Source organism: Aquarana catesbeiana, linkage group LG12, assembly GCF_042186555.1.
Source record: "Aquarana catesbeiana isolate 2022-GZ linkage group LG12, ASM4218655v1, whole genome shotgun sequence".
NCBI classification, from domain to species: domain Eukaryota; kingdom Metazoa; phylum Chordata; class Amphibia; order Anura; family Ranidae; genus Aquarana; species Aquarana catesbeiana.
In genome coordinates this window covers 187,934,588-187,957,273 of record NC_133335.1, presented here as the reverse complement: position 1 = coordinate 187,957,273, position 22,686 = coordinate 187,934,588, and positions in this window count along the sequence as shown.

The following is a 22,686-nucleotide window of genomic DNA, read 5'->3' as shown; positions in this document are numbered from 1 at the left end:
TACAAAGTTGTCACTAAATGATATATTGCTCAAACATGCCATGGGCATATGTGGAATTATACCCCAAAATACATTCTGCTGCTTTTCCTAAATACGGGGATACCACATGTGTGGGACTTTTTGGGAGTCTAGCCGCGTACAGGGCCCCGAAACTAAGCACCGCCTTCAGGATTTCTAAGGGCGTAAATTTTTTATATCACTCTTCACTACCTATCACAGTTTGAAGGCCATAAAATGCCAAGATGGCACAAAACCCCCCCAAATGACCCCATTTTGGAAAGTAGACGCCCCAAGCTATTTGCTGAGAGGTATGTTGAGTCCATGGAATATTTTATATTTTGACACAAGTTGCGGGAAAATGACAAACTTTTTTTTTTTTGCACAAAGTTGTCACTAAATGATATATTGCTCAAACATGCCATGGGCATATGTGGAATTACACCCCAAAATACATTCTGCTGCTTCTCCTGAGTACGGGGATACCACATGTGTGGGACTTTTTGGGAGTCTAGCCACGTACAGGGCCCCGAAACTAAGCACCGCCTTCAGGATTTCTAAGGGCGTAAATTTTTGATATCACTCCTCACTACCTATCACAGTTTTGAAGGCCATAAAATGCCAAGATGGCACAAAACCCCCCCAAATGACCCCATTTTGGAAAGTAGACGCCCCAAGCTATTTGCTGAGAGTTATGTTGAGTCCATGGAATATTTTATATTTTGACACAAGTTGTGGGAAAATGACAAACTTTTTTTTTTTGCACAAAGTTGTCACTAAATGATATATTGCTCACACATGAGCACGGGGATACCACATGTGTGGGACTTTTTGGGAGCCTAGCCGCGTACAGGACCCCGAAAACCAAGCACAGCCTTCGAGATTTCTAAGGGCGTAAAGGCAGTGTGATAGGCAGTGAAGAGTGAAATCAAAAATTTACGGCCTTAGAAAGCCTGAAGGCGGTGCTTTGTTTTCGGGGTCCCGTACGTGGCTAGGCTTTCAAAAAGCCTCACACATGTGGTATCCCCGTACTCAGGAGAAGCAACAGAATGTATTTTGGAGTGTAATTTCACATATTCCCATGGCATGTTTGAGCAATATATCATTTAGTGACAACTTTGTGTAAAAAAAAATGTGTCTAATTCCCGCAACTTGTGTCACAATATAAAATATTCCATGGACTCAACATTCCTCTCAGCAAATAGCTTGGGGTGTCTACTTTCCAAAATGGGGCCATTTGGGGGGGGTTTTGAACTGTCCTGGCATTTTATGCACAACATTTAGAAGCTTATGTCACACATCACCCACTCTTCTAACCACTTGAAGACAAAGCCCTTTCTGACACTTTTTGTTTACATGAAAAAATTATTATTTTTTTGCAAGAAAATGACTTTGAACCCCCAAACATTATATATTTTTTAAAGCAAATGCCCTACAGATTAAAATGGTGGGTGTTTCATTTTTTTTTTCAAACAGTATTTGCGCAGCGATTTTTCAAACGCATTTTTTGGGAAAAAACACACTTTTCAATATTTTAATGCACTAAAACACACTATATTGCCCAAATGTTTGATGAAATAAAAAAAGATGATCTTAGGCCGAGTACATGGATACCAAACATGACATGCTTTAAAATTGCGCACAAACATGCAGTGGCGACAAACTAAATACATTTTTAAAAGCCTTTAAAAGCCTTTACAGGTTACCACTTTAGATTTACAGAGGAGGTCTACTGCAAAAATTACTGCCCTCAATCTGACCTTCGCGGTGATACCTCACATGCATGGTGCAATTGCTGTTTACATTTGACGCCAGACCGACGCTTGCGTTCGCCTTTGCGTGAGAGCAGGGGGGGACTGGGGTGCTTTTTTTTTTTCTTTATTATTTGTTTTTCGTTTTTATCTTATTTTTAAACTGTTCCTTTCATTTTTTTTAATCATTTTTATTGTTATCTCAGGGAATGTAAATATCCCCTATGATAGCAATAGGTAGTGACAGGTAATCTTTTTTGAAAAAATTGGGGTCTATTAGACCCTAGATCTCTCCTCTGCCCTCAAAGCATCTGACCACACCAAGATCGGTGTGATAAAATGCTTTCCCAATTTCCCAATGGTGCTGTTTACATCCAGCGAAATCTAAGTCATGAAATGCTTGTAACTTCCGGTTTCTTAGGCCATAGAGATGTTTGGAGCCATTCTGGTCTCTGATCAGCTCTATGGTCAGTTGGCTGAATCACCAGCTGCATTCTCAGGTTCCCTGTTGGGACAGGAGAGCCAGAGAAAAACATGGAAGACGGTGGGGGGGGGCATTCCCTCCCACTGCTTGTAAAAGCAGTCTAGAGGCTAATTAGCTGCTAGGATTGCTTTTACATGAAAGCTGACTGCTGGCTGAAAAGAATGATACCAAGATGATACCTAAACCACAGGCATCATTCTGGTATAACCACTCAAAGTCCAGAAACATACCAGTACGTTGCTGGTCCTTGTTGGGCATATATTGTAAACTTTTTTTTTATGCAGCCTGTGGGCTGAACGAAAAAAATATATTAATCGGTGGGTATGCCTACCATTAGAATACCTCCCTTCATCCACCCACTTCTAATGATGGGCATACATGCACCGTTTATACATGCCGAAGCATGGGGGCATCCTCCTGCAAAAGGTAGGAGCAAATTGCTCCTCCACCCACTGCTGCCCCCACGCTTTGGCATATATGCTGAAGTATATAACTGTGGTGGTGAAATCACCTCCGACAGCACTGGAGTCACGGCTTTATGTATCGTGGGAGCAAACACTGTTGCTGTCAAGATAAATAAATCCGCGTTGCAACTGAATGGCGTACCTGCTAGGCAAATGATGGTTAACAATAAAACAAAGTAACATTACAGTATAACAGTAAGACTTACCATACCTGCAAAGCAAATACAAAAAAATAGTAAAAAATAAAACATTTAACGCAACCTGTTCCTAAAATATAGATATGCCGAAGCATGGGGGCATCCTCCCGCAAAAGGTAGGAGCAAATCGCTCCTCCACCCACTGCTGCCCCCACGCTTCGGCATATATGCTGAAGTATGTAACTGTGGTGGTGAAATCACCTCCGACAGCGCTGGAGTCACGGCTTTATGTATCGTGGGAGCAAACGCTGTTGCTGTCAAGATAAATAAATCCGCTCTGCAGCTGAATGGCGTACCTGAAAACAAAAAAATGGTTAACAATAAAACACAGTAAACAGTAAAGTATAAAAAAATTGCATACCTATAAAGCAAACATGATAAAAAAATAATAACATCGACTCTTCCTCCAATTTCAATCCTCCCCAACTGAACCCCACAGAATCTTACTAGAAAAAACGAAAACAGAATTGGACCTGCTCTTGGCGGAATCTGCGAACAAAGCCATTCGTAGATCCAATCATACAATTTATACTAAAGCCAATAAGCCTGATACTTTTCTAGCACTAAGACTTCGCCGTCCGGAAAGGGTACATAATCCCATCAGACTCAAATTGGCCAAGGATAATCACACGAGCAATCCTGTGAAGGTGCTCTCTGAATTCCATAGAAGGTTAGCTGAACTATACACTTCAACAAACACCTTCTCGGTGAAACAAGCCGAAACTCTATTCCAGAATATTTCTATTCCTAAACTATCAGAGGCCAATCGAGAGTCAATGGAATGCCCCGTTACGTCCGAAGAGGTTCTTCTTGCTATAAAAACCCTTAAACCGCATAAGCGACCAGGCCCCGAGGGATTCTCCAGCTCTTACTTTAAAAAATTTGCTCCTATCCCGGCTCCCCTTCTTACCAACACCTTTAACACCTCTCCATGATACCCAAGCCCAACACGGATAATTCCCTTTGGTCTAACTACAGGCCCATTTCTTTACTCAACTTGGACATAAAGATCTTGGCCAAGATTATGGCGTTACGCCTTAACCCAATTATAGGTGGTCTCATACACAAAGACCAAGTTGGCTTCATACCATGACGTCAAGCCAGCGATAACATCCGTCGTGTTATCCTACTCCAACATCTAGCTCGAACACGGAAATTCCCCATGCATCTCCTTTCTCTCGATATACATAAGGCATTTGACACGGTTTCTTGGTCTTACCTACACTTTATATTACAACGTTGGGGATTTGGCCCCGACTTCCTGCAATGGATAAATTCCCTCTACAATAAACCGCAGGCCTACGTCAAATACTCAGAATTTCGATCAGACTGTTTCCAAATACAACGTGGTATGAGACAGTGTTGCCCCCTCTCTCCCCTAGTGTTTGCACTAGCAATTGAACCACTAGTGGCTCTGCTTAGGGAAAACCCAAATATTAAAGGCCTAGACATAGCCTCTACATCCCATAAACTCTGCTTATTCGCCAACGATGCACTGTTATTTTTCACCTCGCCACGCACTACTCTCCCAAATCTTATCCAACTCTTAGACAAATTTGCTCTAATATTAGGCCTGGAAGTTAACCAGTCCAAATCTAAGGCTCTCAACGTGTCTCTCCCACAATCAGAACTCAAACACATACAAGAATTCTTCCTCTTTACCTGGTCTATATCCTCGATAGCCTATCTTGGTATTAAATTAACTAGCGATCCAGCCCATCTATTTCGAGCCAACTACCTTCCTATGTTAAAACATTTAACAGCCTTACTAGAATTATGGCGACCGTTATGTATCTCATGGCTAGGTCGGATTGCGGCCGTAAAGATGTCTCTGCTTCCAAAACTTCTCTATTTATATAGATTCCTCCCGATCCCTATTCCTTCTTACTTCCACCGAATTACTCAGACGCGAGTGTCCAAATATATGTGGGGCTCCACTAGACCTAGGGTGTCTAGGGCCATACTACTTTGTAGTAAGCTCAATGGGGGGTTGGGGCTACCTTACTTTCTGAGATACAATTCACGTGGCCCAGCTAGCTCAGATGACCCTCTTTCATGCAAAAAATGAAATACCACTATGGGTTAGTCTGGAAGCTATTGACCTTTACCCCCTCACTGTGTCTAATCTATTGTGGTTACCCTCCTCAACCCGTGGTCCAATAAGTAACCCCATTACTGGGCACTCCCTTAAGTTATGGGACAAACTTCGAGGCCCGTTTAAACTGATATCAGCTCACTCCCCGTTACTTTCTTTTCTAGATCACCCGAAATTTTACCCGGCCCACGTTAATCCAAGATCATTTCAAATCTGGCTGAGAGCAGGACTATATCGCATATGCGATTTTACCTCTGGAACCTCCATAAAGACGTTCTCATCACTACAAAACCAAGCAGAAATACCCTCGACAGAATATTTTAGATACCTACAGATAGCCCATTTCGTTTGCACAACTATAGGCTCACACTCCTCATTAGATGATTTCTCCATATTTGAAGGAATTTGCAACTCGGACCCACATACCCCGGGTCTTATTTCACGTTTATACACTCATTTGACCTCTCCCCCAGTCAACCTGCCCACTTACGCTGCACAGTGGTCCAAAGACCTTTCATTAGATCTTGACGCGGAGGACTGGTCTGGTATCTGGTCCAACACAAAAAATTAACCTCACAATGTAATCGCTCAAGAAGCAAACTATAAGGTACTCATGAGATGGTATCTGGTTCCAGCCAGGATCTCCAAATTTCTTCCAAATTACCCCTCAGTATGCTTCCGTGGCTATGGTGAGAGGGGTTCATATATGGTGGACATGCCCGATAGTACAAGAATTTTGGGTTGCAATATTCCGAATGGCTTCCACCTTACTTCAACATACCATTGATTCTGACCCCTCTATTGCATTGCTGAGCCTTATCCCGTCAAATTACACCAGATCCCAGACCCGTCTCCTCCTTCAACTTACTACAGCGGCTAAACAGACGATAGCCAGAGCCTGGAAAACCCCAAAACTGAATCTCACCGAAGTTAAGAATAGGTTCACTCAAGCCATGATTCATAGTAAAATCGAAGCAACAATTCTGGATAGAATTCCCCAACACCTTAAAATTTAGAACCCTTGGGCTGAACATTTTTTACCCCTGGACTTCGACAAACACCTTCTAGAGCCCTAGTTAGACCACAATAACGTCAGATTAACACAGTGGTGTTCGATACTCAATGTGACCCCCCGACCACTCCTCTCTCCACTTTCCCTTTCTCTAGACTCTCTCTGCCTCTCCTTTTCTCTACTCTTTTCTTATTCTCTCTTTACTAACTACCACCCTACCTACAGACACATCGCTGGTAATATTTCCTAGAGATTACACATAGTCTACTAGGTTTTAACCTTTTACATGTTTGCTGATTTACCTTTCATGTAAGCGTATAGATATATTGTTCCTGTTTTATCTTTACTTACATACTGTGATAAACTCAATGCATCCGCACGTACTACTTTAATGCTTACCTTCTGTATCTTCTGTTATGATAACGATCTTACTGTCTATGTTACTTATTATGCCGCGTACACCCGGTCGGACTTTTCGGCTACAAAAGTCCGACAGCCTGTCCGACAGACTTTCGACGGACTTTTGGCGGACTTTTGGCGGACTTTTGGCGGACTTGCGGCAGACTTTCTAACGAACGGACTTGCCTACATACGATCACACAAAAGTCCGACGGATTCGTACGTGATGACGTACACCGGACTAAAATAAGGAAGTTGATAGCCAGTAGCCAATAGCTGCCCTAGCGTGGGTTTTTGTCCGTCGGACTAGCACACAGACAAGCGGATTTCTGGGTCTGGCGTAGTTACGACGTAAAGATTTGAAGCATGTTTCAAATCTAAAGTCCGTCAGATTTGCAGCTGGAAAAGTCCGCTGAAAGTCCGGGGAAGCCCACACACGATCGGATTGTCAGCCAGCTTTAGTCTGTTGGCGTCCGTCGGACTTTTGTAGACAAAAAGTCCGACCGTGTGTACGCGGCATTAGACGCACGAAAAGAAATTGTGTAACTATCATTGTTTATTGTCACACAAATATTACCTGTTATACGTTATGTCTTCTTTTCAATAAAAAATTTGAAAAGAAAAAACATATTAACAATAAAACATTGCAGAATAGAATACAGTAAAAAAGAGCAGAACAATAGAGAGAGAATAGAGAGAGAGTAAGAAAAACAATGGTGAACCCACGCAAAAAACCTGATGAAAAAGTTTTATAGCTTGAACTGCTGCCCCCACAGATGCAAGCGCCACCGAAATGGCAGATGCTGGAATGAGGGAAAATTTAAGTGTGGGTGTGGCGCTGTTCAAAAGAAATTTGGAATGTGTGTGCCTGTGGCATATGCAAGGCTTAATAGTGCAATCTGTTTGATCATGAGTGAAAAAGAGATCTTTCTCAAAAAATATACAAATGTACTCAACCATAAAGCAAAATATAGTTTAAATCCCAGAAATAAATGGGTTAAAACGTGCTGCCAAACTATCCCAATGTTGCTACCTTGTGTGAATACAATCCAGGTTTAGCATAATGAATACAAATAATGGTAATCAAACCCACTGAGACGGGGAGGGGGGGGGAGAAAAAGGGGAGGGGGGGGTGGGGGGAAAAAGGGGAAGGGAGGGTGAGGAGGAAAGGGACAAGGGAAGTGTGGATGATCCCAAAGCGTACAAGTGCCGATAATAAAAATAAACTTTTGTGATAATTCAAGTCCAAATAAAGTGCATAAGTGATGAAAAAGTGCTGGTAGCTTGATTATTTCAAAGTGCAGGTGTGTTGAAAGCAATCTTCCAATCCTTTTTCTTGGTGACAGTGTTTAAAATCCCGTGCTCTTAATGTGTACACACTCACCAACTTCCTTAACCCCTGCAGGGGTATTAGGCGGTCACAGTCTGTGCTACTGTGCAGCAATAATCAGCAATATCAGGATCGGATTGATGTAAACCATAGAAGAGAAGAGATATCCATAGCATAATACCATATAAAAGGTTTTATTGTAAAAGGTAACAGAGCGGTACTCACAAATTAGTAGCTCATATAAGGCAAGAAAAAAATCTCAGTAGAACCGTTAGAGTGATCTTTAGCTTTGCTGGGAGATACTGCAACGTAGGATTAGGCCACGCCCTACGCGTTTATAAGGTTATATTCGTGGACACAGAGGGGTTTCTCCACAACACCGATCGCCATAGTAATTTGGACCGTCGTGTTTGCATGAAGGGAGGTAAGAACGAAAACATTCTTATTATCCCTCCACTTCATAGTGAGCAAATTATTACACTGCAAGCAGGCTCTCTCCCCCAGCCTAAGACGGGAATCTACAAGACGCTGGGGAAAGCCCCGGTGATTAGGTCGCACAGTGCCACATACTCCAATATGATGATCAAAAAGGTGACTAAAAAGTGGCACGCTGGTGTAATAATTGTCCATGTACAAGTGGTACCCCTTTCCGAATAAGGGTGACACCAAGTCCCACACAATCTTGCCAGCGCTTCCTATGTAGTCAGGGCAGTTTGTTGGCTCTACGTGACTATCTTTTCCCTCGTAAACCATAAAACTACATGTATAGCCTGTGGCCCTGTCACAGAGCTTATACATCTTGACCCCGTATCTGGCACGCTTGCTGGGAAGGTGCTGTTTGAATGACAAGCGGCCAGAAAACTTAATCAGGGACTCATCAACTCAGACAACTTGATGGGGAGTAAACAAGTCTGCAAAACGTTGGTTGAAGTGGTTTACGAGGGGCCGAATTTTGTAGAGCCGATCGAATCCAGGGTCTCCACGAAGACGACAGAGTTCATTGTCATTGAAGTGCATGAACCGCAAAATCTGCTCGTATCGTGCCCTGGCCATGGAAGCAGAGAACACGGGCATATGGCGAATTGTGTCAGTGGACTAATATGACCGCAACTCACTCTTTTTGGTTATGCCCATGAGGAGGGAAAGACCCAGAAAGATCTTAAATTCGGAAACCGTCAATCAATACAGGCATGATGCCATACTGTTCGTCAAGGAGGGAGGGACGCGAGTGTGTAGGTCGGAAGGAGGAGCGGGCGTCCCATTGGATCCAGCAGTGGCGGTCTCGGAAGGAGATTAGGAGAAGGAACCGCTCCAAACCCGCTGCAGACATCTCAGCCGGCTGATGCGGAGCTTACCCGCCTGTAGCAGCGGTGCCGTACTAAGGAGGATGGGAGCGTGGCTGAGGTGGTAGGTGAGCAGGCGGCGTGTGGGGACAGTGAGCAGCGAGCCCGTCCCCCCGCCCCCTCTCCTTCGTCCCCCCTGATTCTCCCCCCCACAGGAGCTCGATCCCCAGGCACTCTAAAGATGGCAGATCACCTGGAGGTGGTCTATGAAGTGAGAAGCCGTAAGAAGGAGGCATGGACGTCTAGAGAAACAGCACTAAGTGTTGAAACAAAGTCTGGAAGAGCAGAAAAAGGAGGTACCCCCATTGGGGATTTTGCATGTTAAATGAGAGTCTCTCACCTGGTAAATACAGAGTCTGTGATTGTGCATTTATGAATTATCTGGTCCAGAGATAAATATGAGATTGTACACAAAAGTATCCCTCCCCAATAGACATTGATGTAGGTACAACATAGTAGATTAATGCTGGTAACCTGTGCTTGATCCATAGTAAAGTGTACCCTGAAACAAGATAAGAGGAGCAAGAGAAAATAACGCAGATACAGATAGCAGCGGAGATAGAAACATCTATCACACTAGATAAATTGCTGCATTTGAAACAGCTGAGCATTTATAAAATAAAGACTGACCCATATGGGGTAAAAATGTGTGTGTAATCCCGCGGCTTATTCAATGATACTATGACATTGTAGTGGTTAAAAATACCAACTGGATGCTATGTAAGGGGGTCTGGAGTTGTAAACTGAAGGTCTAACTTAAGCGGTGACAAGATTGCTTAGCAGGAAGGGGGCGAGAGAGGGAAGAAAAAGGGGGGGGGGATATCATATTGTATCCTATATCGCACCTGGAGAGGGAATATTTGCCCCCCCTCCCTCCTTTACCCTCTCTTTCTTCTGTCCTCCTTCGTCCCGATCTCCACACGGAGTGGGAGGGAGGAACTCGAGAGAACTAAGACTGGGGAGGCAAACAAGAGGGACAAAAAAAGAGAGGAAATATGAGTAAGGTCGCAACCAAATCAGAAAAAGGGGGACCCCCTAAAACACCGAAAGACAAGACTACAGGTAGTACGATTAAACAATATATGTCTCAGGGGGCTAGCCCCAGGAACATAGACCAGGAGGGACAGGGGTCGTCTAAGGTGGGGAGGAAGGGGGGAGCGGAAAGGAAAACAGGAGAAACGCTTGACCACTCGAGGGATGACTTAACAATTGAAAGCGAGCCGGACATAAGTAGAATTGATGAGAGGAGAGACAATGCTCAAAGCCCCACAAAAGGAGAAATAATGGAAATGTTCCAGAGACTGGAAAACTCAATAAAATCAGAAATTAGCATGTTGAGTGGGGACTTGGGTAATCTGTTGGAGAGAGTAGAAACGACGGAAAAGAAGATGGGTGAACAAGCACAGAAGATATGTAACCTCAAAGAGCAAATAAAAATAACACAACAAAATCAGGAAAAAATTCTATATAGACTAGAAGACCAAGAGAATAGAAGCAGAAGGCAAAATCTCAGAATTCGATCTGTTCCAGAAAAAAAAGGTGAAGATTTAAGGACTATCATATCTACACTATTCGGCCCCCTGTTAGATAAAAGAGCAGAAGAATTTCCTAAAATCGAGAGGGTGCATCGGGTTGGGAGGATGTATAATATGGAGCCTACCAGGCCTCGAGATATATTAGCAAAATTCAGATTTTATGACGAGAAGGCTGAAATTATGCAAAAAATTTGAGGAAATCCGCATTTGCAATATGAAGGATCAGAGATACAGGTATACACCGACCTGGCACCAGAATCACTAGCAAGAAGGTGACTTCAGAAACCCATCTTGGAACTGATGAGGAATAAAAACATAAAATATAGCTGGGGATTTCCAGCATGTTTAGTTGGTTACAGAGATGGGAGATCCGCTAGACTCCGTTTCCCTGAAGAGGTGCAGGATTTTTGTGACAAACTAGGGTTACAGGTACCTGAACTACCTGGCTGGACGGATAAATAACAGGAGGCCAAATAGGAAAAGCCGGGAAAGAAGTAAAATTTAGTGACTCTATATAAGATATAATGTGGGGGGGTTCTGGGGGGGGGGGTTTGGGGATGGGGGCTGGTAAGAGCAGGGCTGGGGAGGGTGCCGGTCTACAACCGGCCTACCCCTCCACATTTTCCATCAAGTGGAGGGGGGCAGAGTGACACACTTGTAGTCTCACCTCAAGATAAAGAGAGTCAGAGAGGTCTATGGTTTGCATGGCCCTCAATGACCCATGGGCCACATTGGGGCTGGTGGGATGGGGGGGGGGGATGGAGATGGGGGGGCGGGGGAGGGAGGGGGAGGATTAGATACCCTGTGTGTTCCATACAAAATGTACAAAAAGAGTGGAAAAAACCTGTTGCAGATTAGTAGAGCAAGAGTTCCACAGGAATTAGTATATAGATGATAGAATTAAACTTTATGACATATAACGTAAGGGGACTAAACACACCCACCAAAAGACACAAGATATTAAAAGAACTCAAGGGGTACGGAGCCGAAGTAGTGTTCCTGCAAGAGATTCACTTATCTTATACATCAAATACTAAACTATGGTCTAATAATTTTCCAACTTGGTATTATGGGGATACAATTACGAAAAGAGCTAGGGGGGGTGGCGATCGGGGTTCACGAAGGGAGTACAATTTACACTAGAGGAAAGGCTACTTGACCCGGAGGGAAGATTTCTCTTTTTGAAAGGTATACTGGGGGAAATGGAATGTACATTAGCAAATATATGCTAACATATGCCCCTAATAAGAATCCGACAAAATACCTGAATGGTATTTTGGAGAAGTTAATGGACTTTAGAAGCGGGGGACTGATAGCGATGGGTGACCTGAATTTCTGCATGGAACCGAGTGTGGATAGTACGTCCCGGGCACAGGTGACAAACAACGTACAACTAAAAAAGATAACACAGAAATTACACGCATGCCAACTGGTGGATACATGGAGGGTAATGAACCCTAGAATTCAAGACTACACGTTCTACTCCCCTGTGCACGGGACGTACTCCAGGCTCGATTATGTTCTAGTGGATCACAGATTTCTAGACAGGATAGTCGAACCTAAAATTGAGATAACTACCCTGTCGGATCATGCCCCAGTAAGAATGAAGATGCAAGTCTCTAAGAACTTGGAGATTAAACAAAGAATTTCTTTATGATGAGATAGGAGTAAAGAGTATAGAAAAGGAATTGGAACTCTATTTCTCAACAAACTAAACAACTGGGATCTCGGGGTCTTCCCTATGGGAGGCCCATAAGGCCTACATTAGGGGGATCCTGATAAAAATGGGAGCAAAGAAGAAAAAAGAGAGAAAAGAGAAAATTAAAAATCTTACTGAAGAAATCTTTAAACTGGAGCAAGAACATAAAAAACATAAAGGTCAAAATAAGGAGATATACCAAAAATTAGTTATTAAAAGAGATGAGCTAAAAAACCTTATTGAACTAGAAGTAAAAAAAAAAATTCTATAGGATAGCTAAAGAAAGACACCAAAGGGGGAATAAAACCAATAAATATTTAGCCAGAATGCTCCGAAAAAAGAAATCCAGAAATTACATTGATAAAATGCAAACAAAGGAAGGAGAAATGGTATATACAACAAAATAAATAGGGGAAACCTTTAAAAAATATTTTAAAGGACTATACTCGGTAGACTAGAAGGGGGGCAGATAAGGGAGAAAAGAAAAAAGACAACTGAGTTTTTAAAAAACGCTAGACTGCCAAAAATCTCTGAAAGTATTAAAGAGACACTAGAGAGTCCCATAACGGAGGAGGAGATAAATAGAGCTTTAGGAGACTCAGCTCAGGGAAAGAGCCCTGGACCGGACGGGTTTACAACATCCTACTATAAATACTATAAAAAATTTAAAGATATATTGTTGCCAAAGCTATGTCAATATATGAATGGCCTTGGCAAAGATTTTGAGATGAGTAGAGAGGCCTTGTCTGCTACAATTACAGTCATACCGAAGGAGGGGAAGGATAGTCTGCGGTGTTCCAGCTATAGGCCAATATCATTGCTAAATGCGGATACTAAATTATTTGCCAAAGTATTGGCTAGGCGAATGAAGGGGCTGATGAACACATTAGTACACCCCGATCAGGTAGGATTCACCCCAAGAAGGGAGGGGAAGGATAATGGGGTTAGAACTCTACTCCTACTCCAAAAGATAAAAGAAAAGGGACCCCAAGGTCTACTCCTGTCGATAGATGCCGAAAAAGCATTCGACAGGGTAGACTGGGGGTTCATGATACAGACATTAGACACCATGGGAATGGGTCCGAGAATGATCAGGTGGATCAAAACGCTCTACAACCATCCCATGGCGTCTATAAAAGTCAACGGATTTCCATCTGCCTCCTTTGAAATGAAAAAAGGGACGAGACAGGGCTGCCCCCTGTCCCCCTTGCTTTTCGTTTTATCTTTAGAACCATTGCTTACAACAATCCGGAGTAATCCGGACATTAGTGGATTTAAGGTAGGGGAAGAGGAACACAAGCTCGCAGCGTTTGCGGACTATGTATTATTTTATATAACAAAGCCTAGGATTACAATGCCCAACCCATTAAAACTTTTAAGACAATACGGAGAAATATCAAACTTTAAAATAAACTTAGCGAAATCGGAAATCTTAAATATAAACCTTAGCAAAATAGAAGTGGGGAAGTTGAAAAAGGAATTCCAATTCGCGTGGAAGAAAGAAATAAAGTACCTGGGAATAAAGTTAGCAAATTCTTTGGAGAAGATCTATAAGGTAAACTATATCCCCCATTAGACGAAATTAAAACTGAAAGTATAAGATTAGTAAATAAACCTATATCCTGGATAGGTCGCATCAATGCCATATAAATGGTTCTCCTCACAAAAATTACATACAAGTTTCAGATGTTGCCAGTTGCGCTCCCACAGTTCTATATTAGAAAGCTGAAATCGATATTGATGAATACCATATGGAAGAACAGGAAGCCAAGAATCTCCATCTCAACATTAAAACAGGAAAAAAATAGAGGGGGGTTGGCAGTTCCCGACATACAAAATTACCATAAGGCGATAATATTGTCAAGAGTGATAGAGTGGGTTAGAGATAATGAGGAGAAAAGATGGGTAAATATTGAAAAAGAATTTAGTAAATCACAACTGGGATCTATGGTGTGGAATCCCCCTAAATATAGAATTTTAGACGAAAACACACATATACTGACACGGGTGGTACTTAGAATTTGGGACACAATGTACAAACAGATTAATAAGACAGATAATTCACCTTTAATAGCGCTAAAAGAAAATTATTACTTCGCACCGGGAAAAAAGAGTATTGGGGGAAATTGGATTAAAAATGATAGGGTACAATTAAGGGATATTATTAAAAGAGGAAGATATTACAATATCTAGAATTAAAACAAAATAAGGAAGTATGGGTGATGGATGAATGGAGATACCTTCAGTTGGGACACTTTGTCACTAATTTACCCCAGCCAATAAGATCAGGAGATGACCTGACAGGATTGGAGAGGCTGTGCTTAGCAGATGACACAAAAAGTACTATATCTAAGATATATAAATATAATATATAATCGGTGCTGATGGTGGACGAGGTGGAGGTCCCTCCATATATTAAAAAATGGGAGAGGGAATTGGGGACACAGAAAGATAAAAACACGATAGGGAAAATCTTGGGTTTAGCCCATAGTTCGGCAGCAGATGTCAACACAGCGGAAATGAATTACAAATGTTTAACTGGGTGGTACACAACCCCGGTAAAATCAGTAAATTCCAAAGGGGTAAATCAGTGGAATGTTGGCGAGGCTGCAAGGAGGTTGGTACAATGGCTCATCTCTGGTGGGATTGTCCCATAATTAAAAGCTATTGGACGAAGATCTTATTTTTTATAAAAGAAATCACTAAAGTAGAAGTGGTGAGAGACCCCTGGGTAGTACTATTACATGGAACAGATAGTGAAGTTAAACAATATAAAGAAACCTTAGTGCCACATCTGTTAAACGCAGCAAAAAGACTCATTCCCAGGAAATGGCAAGCAGCAGAAAGTCCTTTAATATGGGAGTGGATTAATGCAGTGTAAGTAACATACTATATGGACTGTGGGAGATATAGTAGAGATGAACATAGGGAAGAGATAAAAGGTGAGTGGGAGTGTTGGAGAGAATTTAAAAAAACATGGAGCTATGCAGAAGAATTGAGAATATAGATCTGCAATAGGGAAAGGTGCCTGAACACACAGGGAAGGGGAGGGGGTGGGAGGGAGTGGGTGGGGGGAGAGGGGGGGTAGAAGGATGGGTTTTCGTAAAAAGTGGGGTTTATAAGTTTCATATATATCTTTTTTATGGCCACAAAGGAATTTTGTAAAAGCATTGATAAAACGCTACTATGATGTGAAAACGAGAAGGGACATATATGAACTTTAAAAGGTGAATTAAGCCTCTCAAAGAGTTCGCTGACGTGGCAAAAGAAAATAAAAAGAAAATAAAAAAAAATAAAAATTCGGAAACCGTAATTGGTTTCCAATCTCTGGCAAGGGAGGACTGGGGAATAGTGGTGATGTGCTGACCAGCGTACAAATTGCTTTGGTCCACAATAGATCTATAGAGATCTTCGGTGAAAAACAGTGAATAAAAATCCAGTGACGTAAAATCAACTGTTTCCACCTGAATGCCGGGCTGGCCAGTGAATGGGGGAAGTACGGGTGCTGCAGAAGTGGTGGGTTCCCAATTCGGATTGGCAAATGCAGCAGGAAGGGCACTATGGGCACGACAGGTCTGTGTTCGTCTCCTTGGGGGCTGCGGGACACTACTTGTGCTTGCCACCTCGCCAGCTTGAACTGCACTTATGGGACTCGCCACGTCACCAAGTGTTACTGCAGTGCTGGATGTATGACCAGGGTGTACTAGGCGGCTGGTGCTTGCCAGTTCACCAGAAGGAATAGCGGCGCTAGTACTTCTCTGATCCATACGAGGGAACTGCGGTTCTTGCACATCAAGGACAGAAGAAGAAGTTCGGTGTCTGGTAGCCTGACCTTGGCAGGGACCACAACTCCGTCGTCAGTGCTATCTGTCATGGAGCCGCTGTCGTCTACAGGATTGTATTCTAAGCCTGAATCTGACAGATGAGTGACTTCCTCTTCACTTTCTGTCATGCTCAGAAACGTGTAGGCCTCTTCACTAGTGTACCTTCGATTTGCCATTTTGGGCTCTAAATTTAGTGGTACACTAGTGAGACTCACAGGCAAAAAAACTCTTGACTGTTAGCGACTGTAATAAAACGCTACCAACAAAAACTGTTAGCGATCGCAGGGATCAGGCCTGACTCTGCGAACTCTGCAGTTATGTGTGTTTACTGTTTTGTAAGTGACAGTGATCGATCGATACTGCACTTGGGTGGGCTGGGTAGGGCTGGGCCAAAGGGCAAAACGCAGGTGCTAGCAGGTATCTGGGCTGATCCCGCTAACACTGCGTTTTTGGGAACCCTAAACTGCTGGGGACGCTAGTATAGATCTGATCGGATCAAATATATAATACCACTAAGGGAGGTGTATGCTGCGTGCGTGGATGTTAGCGGTACTGGCACTAACCTGACGCTGCCTGGGGTGACGCAGACCTTATCTGGCCCTAAAACTTAACTTATATCACCGCCGGGCGATTAGGGGGTTAAACCTTTATAAGGTAATGAACGGCGGGTGCCTTGAAACTATAATAAACAAACTAACTAACCAGCGTCACCCGTAACAGTTATACGGTGATCACTGGTGATAGGCTTAACTAGGGGGCAATCAGGGGGTTAAAACCTTTATTAGGTAGTATATGGGGGTCCCTGTAGCTATAAAACGCTGACGGCGAACCTATATACTTACCTCCCTAACTAGCGTCACCTGTGACACTAATACAGCGATCAGAAAAACGATCGCTTAGTGACACTGGCGACGGGGGGTGATCAAGGGGTTAAAACTTTATTAGGGGGGGGTAGGGGGGTACCCTAGACCTAAAGGGGGCTAACCCTAACTGCCCTACCACTTATAACTGTCACAAATGACACCAATGCAAAAAAAAACTGCTATTGGTGTCACTGTGACAGGGGGTACAGGGGGATGATCTGGGGGTGATGGAGGGTGAAAAGTGTGCCTAGTGTGTTCTACTGTTAGTGTAGTGTTGGTGCAACTCACATCGATGTCTTCCCTCCTCGTCGCCGGAAAGAAAAGACCGGCTTGAGGAGCGATGACATCACTTCCTCTGCCTCTGTTTACATTACAGCAGCAGAGAAAGATTGTCATTCGTTGGGAGCGATCGCGAGGGGGTGGCCACGAATGAGTGGCCTCCCCCTCACCTCTGATCGCTCCCCTAACGAAGCCGACCACCTAGGGCACCGGGGGAGGGTGCGATGTGTCCCCCCGCCCGCGGGAGGCAGATCACGTACCAGGTACGTGATTTTGCCTGCCTGTGCCATTCTGCTGCAGTATATCTGCGTTAGGCGGTCGGCAAGTGGTTAACTGCCTCCACTATTCTGTGAAGTATTCCCACAGTATTTTGGAGTATGCCTTTGGTAATTTGCAAATTCAGCCAAAAGTGTATTTGTAGGTACAAATTTTGGATAAGGAGATGTGCGCAACAGCATGCTTTTTCATGCATTCCCGGAACGCACCCAAAATGTGCATCGTGCTTGCAGTGCCATTCATTGTTAATCATGTGCCAAAGATGCAGTAAAAAAACACTCGAAGCTCAACACCCAAAAAGGTGCAGGAGTTTCTGTGCTGTTGAGCCTCTTTGCACCCCATTTATATCTCCATGCATTTCAGCGATGGCTGCATGGTATTTCTCAAGCTTCGTGAGTTTCCTGATGCTGACAACATTGGACCATGCCTGTGTAATGTGTGTGGAAATGACCTCGTGAATGTTGTCACCCTTTAGCAGAAAGTGAATGCACAAGGACCATGATGGCAGGACCACCAGTTCTTATTTAATGAAAGCTGCAGATTTAACAATATTGAAAATGAGTTTTGAAAATTACATTCACGTGTCAAAGCTTTTATGAGATTTTAGTGATTAGGTTTAATATATAGGAGAGAAAGAGTAAGGGACTTTCAAGGTACCAAAGAAAATGTATAAAGTACATACATTATAAAAGTAGATAACATTTATTTGAACAGGCATAAAATGTTCCTGCCTTACAAACACTGATATACACATGATTGCATATGGATAAGTTTTATCATTTTTATTGTTTAGACACCATTAACTCATGAAGAAGTTGTAAATATTAAAACACGTAGAGTCAATTGCTCATCTCTCTCCAATAATATTGCAATTATTCTATAAAAATGTTTTTTTTTTTAGGAGATATTATTCTTATAGACAGGCAACATGGGGAATATGAGCAATGTGATGTAGTTAAAGGATAAGTTCCCTTTTAAAAAAAATAATAAATGCACATTTTGTGCAGGTAACAAAATGTGCATTTATTGTTTTTTGTCGCAGGAGCCTATAAAGCATTGCAGGTCTCCTGCAAATCTGTCAGTGTATCGTCTTCCTCAACCAATACATTCTGACAGGAAGATTCAATGGACTACCACCCTGGAAGTTTATTAAAAACTACAAGCTGACAGCTGCAAAGACTACTGGACCTTGTAGTTTTCAATGCACTGTGATTGAGTGACGCGGCTGGGTGCGTTTTTTATAAATTGTGACAGCTAGCTGGGAGGGGGGGAAGATCCCTGCTAGTTGCTAGATTGGGGAGCACAGGGTGCAGGGGCCGGTCTGTTTGTAACCTGTTACATGTTATGAAAGGTGAACTTATCCTTTAGAACTATAGGCAAAACTTTTTTTTTTACTCTGAATAGAGCAAGGGAGGGTTATAACCCCTGTCAGATTTTTTTTTTGGGCATCTGGGTCCCATTGCGGAGATTTCCCTTAACTTTCTGTCCCATAGCCAAAAAGTAAGTGAGAGGAAATCCCTGCAAATTAAGAGAATTCATTGGGAATTCACAGGTCTCTCAAACTAGTGTCCCCATTGGAAGATTTCCCCTTTATTACTATTCTGGGGACAACCCAAAATGTTTAATTCTCTTTTACTCTTACGTTTAATGATAATGGTAAACTAGACGAATAGAGAGGGACAATCTCCCTAAAGGGGGCACAGACAACAATAAAAACTAACAGATGTTCTGAACTCTCTGCACACTGTCCAAAACTAAAAAAAAAAGTTTTGCCTTTAGTTATACCTTAACCACTTGACGACCACCGCACGACGATGTACGTCGGCAGAGCGGCACGGGCAGGCAAAAGGGCTTACATGTACGTCCTTGCCTGCCCGTGGGTGGGGGGTCCGATCGGACCCCCCCCCGGTGCCAGCGGCGGTCGGATTCAGGTCAGGGGCGATCAAAGGTGAGGGGGAGGCCACTCATTCGTGGCTCCCCCCTCGCGATCGCTCCTGGCCAATGACAGACTTCCTCGGCTTCTGTAATGTAAACAGAAGCGGAGAAAGTGATGTCACTCTCCTCGAGCCGGTCTTTTCGATCCGGCGCCGAGGAGAGAAGACATCCAAGTAAGTTTGCACCAACACTACACTAACAGTAGAACATGCAGGCATACTTGTCACCCCCCATCACCCCCCAGTCACCCCCTGATCATCCCCCTGTACCCCCTGTCACACTGACACCAAAAGCAGTTTTTTTTTTTCTGATTATTGCATTGGTGTCAGTTTGTGACAGTTATAAGTTAGGGCAGTTAGGGTTAGCCCCCTTTAGGTCTGGGGTACCCCCCTTTAGGTCTAGGGTACCCCCCTAACCCCACCTAATAAAGTTTTAACCCCGTGATCACCCCCCCCGTCGCCAGTGTCACTAAGCGATCGTTTTTCTGATCGCTGTATTAGTGACACAGGTGATGCTAGTTAGGGAGGTAAGTATATAGGTTCGCCGTCAGTGTTTTATAGCAACAGGGACCCCTATATACTACCTAATAAAGGTTTTAACCCCCTGACTGCCTCCTAGTTAACCCTTTCACCAGTAATCACCATATAATTGTTACGGGTGACCCTGGTTAGTTAGTTTGTTTATTATAGTTTTAGGGCACCCGCCGTTTATTATCTTAAAAGGTTTAACCCCCTGATCGCCCGGGGGTGATATAAGTTACGTTTTTAGGGTCAGATAAGGTCTGCGTCTCCCCAGGCAGCGTCAGATTAGCACCAGTACCGCTAAAACCCACGCACGCAGCATACACCTCCCTTAGTGCTATAGTATCTGAACGGATCGATATCTGATCCGATCAGATCTATACTAGCATCCCCAGCAGTTTAGGGTCCTCAAAAACGCAGTGGTAGCGGGATCAGCCCAGATACCTGCTAGCACCTGCGTTTTGCCCCTCGGCCCGGCCCAGCCCAGCCCAGCCCACCCAAGTGCAGTATCGATCGATCACTGACACTTACAAAACACTAAACACATAACTGCAGAGTTCGCAGAGTCAGGCCTGATCCCTGCGATCGCTAACAGTTTTTTGGTAGCGTTTTGATACAGTCGCTGACAGTCAGGAGCTTTTTTGCCTGTGAGTCTCACTAGTGTACCCCTAAATTTAGAGCCCAAAATTGCAAATCGAAGGTACACTAGTGAAGAGGCCTACACGTTTCTGAGCATGACAGATAGTGAAGAGGAAGTCACTCATCTGTCAGATTCAGGCTCAGAATACGATGCTGTAGAGGACAGCGGCTCCATGACAGATAGCTCTGACGACGGAGTTGTGGTCCCTGCTAAGGTCAGGCGTACCAGACCCCGAACTTCTTCTTCTGTCCTTGAAGTGCAAGAACCGCAGGGCTCTCGTATGGAGCAGAGAAGTACTAGCGCCGCTATTCCTTCTGGTGAACTGGCAAGCACCAGTGGCCTAGTACAACCTGGTCGTACATCCAGCACTGCAGTAACACTTGGTGACGTGGCGAGTCCCATAAGTGCAGTTCAAGCTGGCGAGGTGGCAAGCACAAGTAGTGTCCCGCTGCCACCAAGAAGACAAAGACAGGCCCGTCGTCCCCATAGTGCCCTTCCTGCTGCATTCGCCAATCCGAATTGGGAACCCACCACTTCTGCAGCACCCGTACTCCCCCCATTCACTGGCCAACCCGGAATTCAGGTGGAAACAGTTGATTTTACGCCACTGGATTTTTATTCACTGTTTTTCACCGAAGATCTCTATAGATCTATTGTGGACCAAAGCAATTTATACGCTGGTCAACACATCGCTGCTAATCCCCAGTCCTCCCTTGCCAGAGATTGGAGACCAATTACGGTCTCCGAATTTAAGCTCTTTCTGGGCCTTTCCCTCAACATGGGCTTGAAAAAAAAGAGTAAGTTGCGGTCATATTGGTCCACTGACCCAATTTACCATGCGCCCGTGTTCTCTGCCTCCATGGCCAGGGCACGATACGAGCAGATTGTGCGGTTCGTGCACTTCAACGATAATGAACTCTGTCGTCCTCGTGGAGACCCTGAATACGATCGGCTCTACAAAATTCGGTCCCTCGTAAACCACTTCAACCAACGTTTTGCAGACTTGTTTACTCCCCATCAAGTTGTCTGCGTTGATGAGTCCCTGATTAAATTTTCTGGCCGCTTGTCATTCAAACAGTACCTTCCCAGCAAGTGTGCCAGATACTGGGTCAAGATGTATAAGCTCTGTGACAGGGCCACAGGCTATACATGTAGATTTATGGTTTACGAGGGCAAAGATAGTCACGTAGAGCCGACAAACTGCCCTGACTACATAGGAAGTGCTGGCAAGATAGTGTGGGACTTGGTGTCACCCTTATTCGGAAAGGGGTACCACTTGTACGTGGACAATTATTACACGAGCGTGCCACTTTTTAGTCACTTGTTTGATCAGCAGATTGGAGCATGTGGCACCGTGCGACCTAATCGCCGGGGCTTTCCCCAGCGGCTTGTAGATTCCCGTCTTAGGCTGGGGGAGAGAGCCTGCTTGCAGTGTAATAATTTGCTCGCTATGAAGTGGAGGGATAAGAAGAATGTTTTCGTTCTCACCTCCCTTCATGCAGACACGATGGCCCAAATTACTACGGCGACTGGTGTTGTGGAGAAACCCCTCTGTGTCCACGAATATAACCAAAATATGGGAGGGGTGGATCTCAACGACCAGTTGTTGGCGCCGTACCTAGTTGCCCGTTAGGCCAGATGCTGGTACAAAAAAGTGTCTGTTTATTTATTTCAATTGGCTTTGCTGAACGCTCATGTGCTATACAGAGCTTCAGGATGGACTGGATCCTTCCTTACATTCCAGGAAGAGATCGTCAGAGCCCTTCTGTATCCAGACGGTGCTCCACCTCACCTTCCCCAACCAAATGCAGTAAGCCGGCTGCATGAGAGGCATTTTCAATATGTCCTCCCGAGTACCCCTACCCAACGAGCCCCCCAAAGAAAATGTCGTGTCTGCAGAAAGTGCGGATTTAGGCGTGACACCCGGTATTATTGTCCCTCCTGTCCTGGCAATCCTGGTCTTTGCATTGGTGAATGTTTTGAGCGCTACCATACACTAGTTGAGTTTTAGCGTAGGGTACAGCATTGTACAGACTAGGACA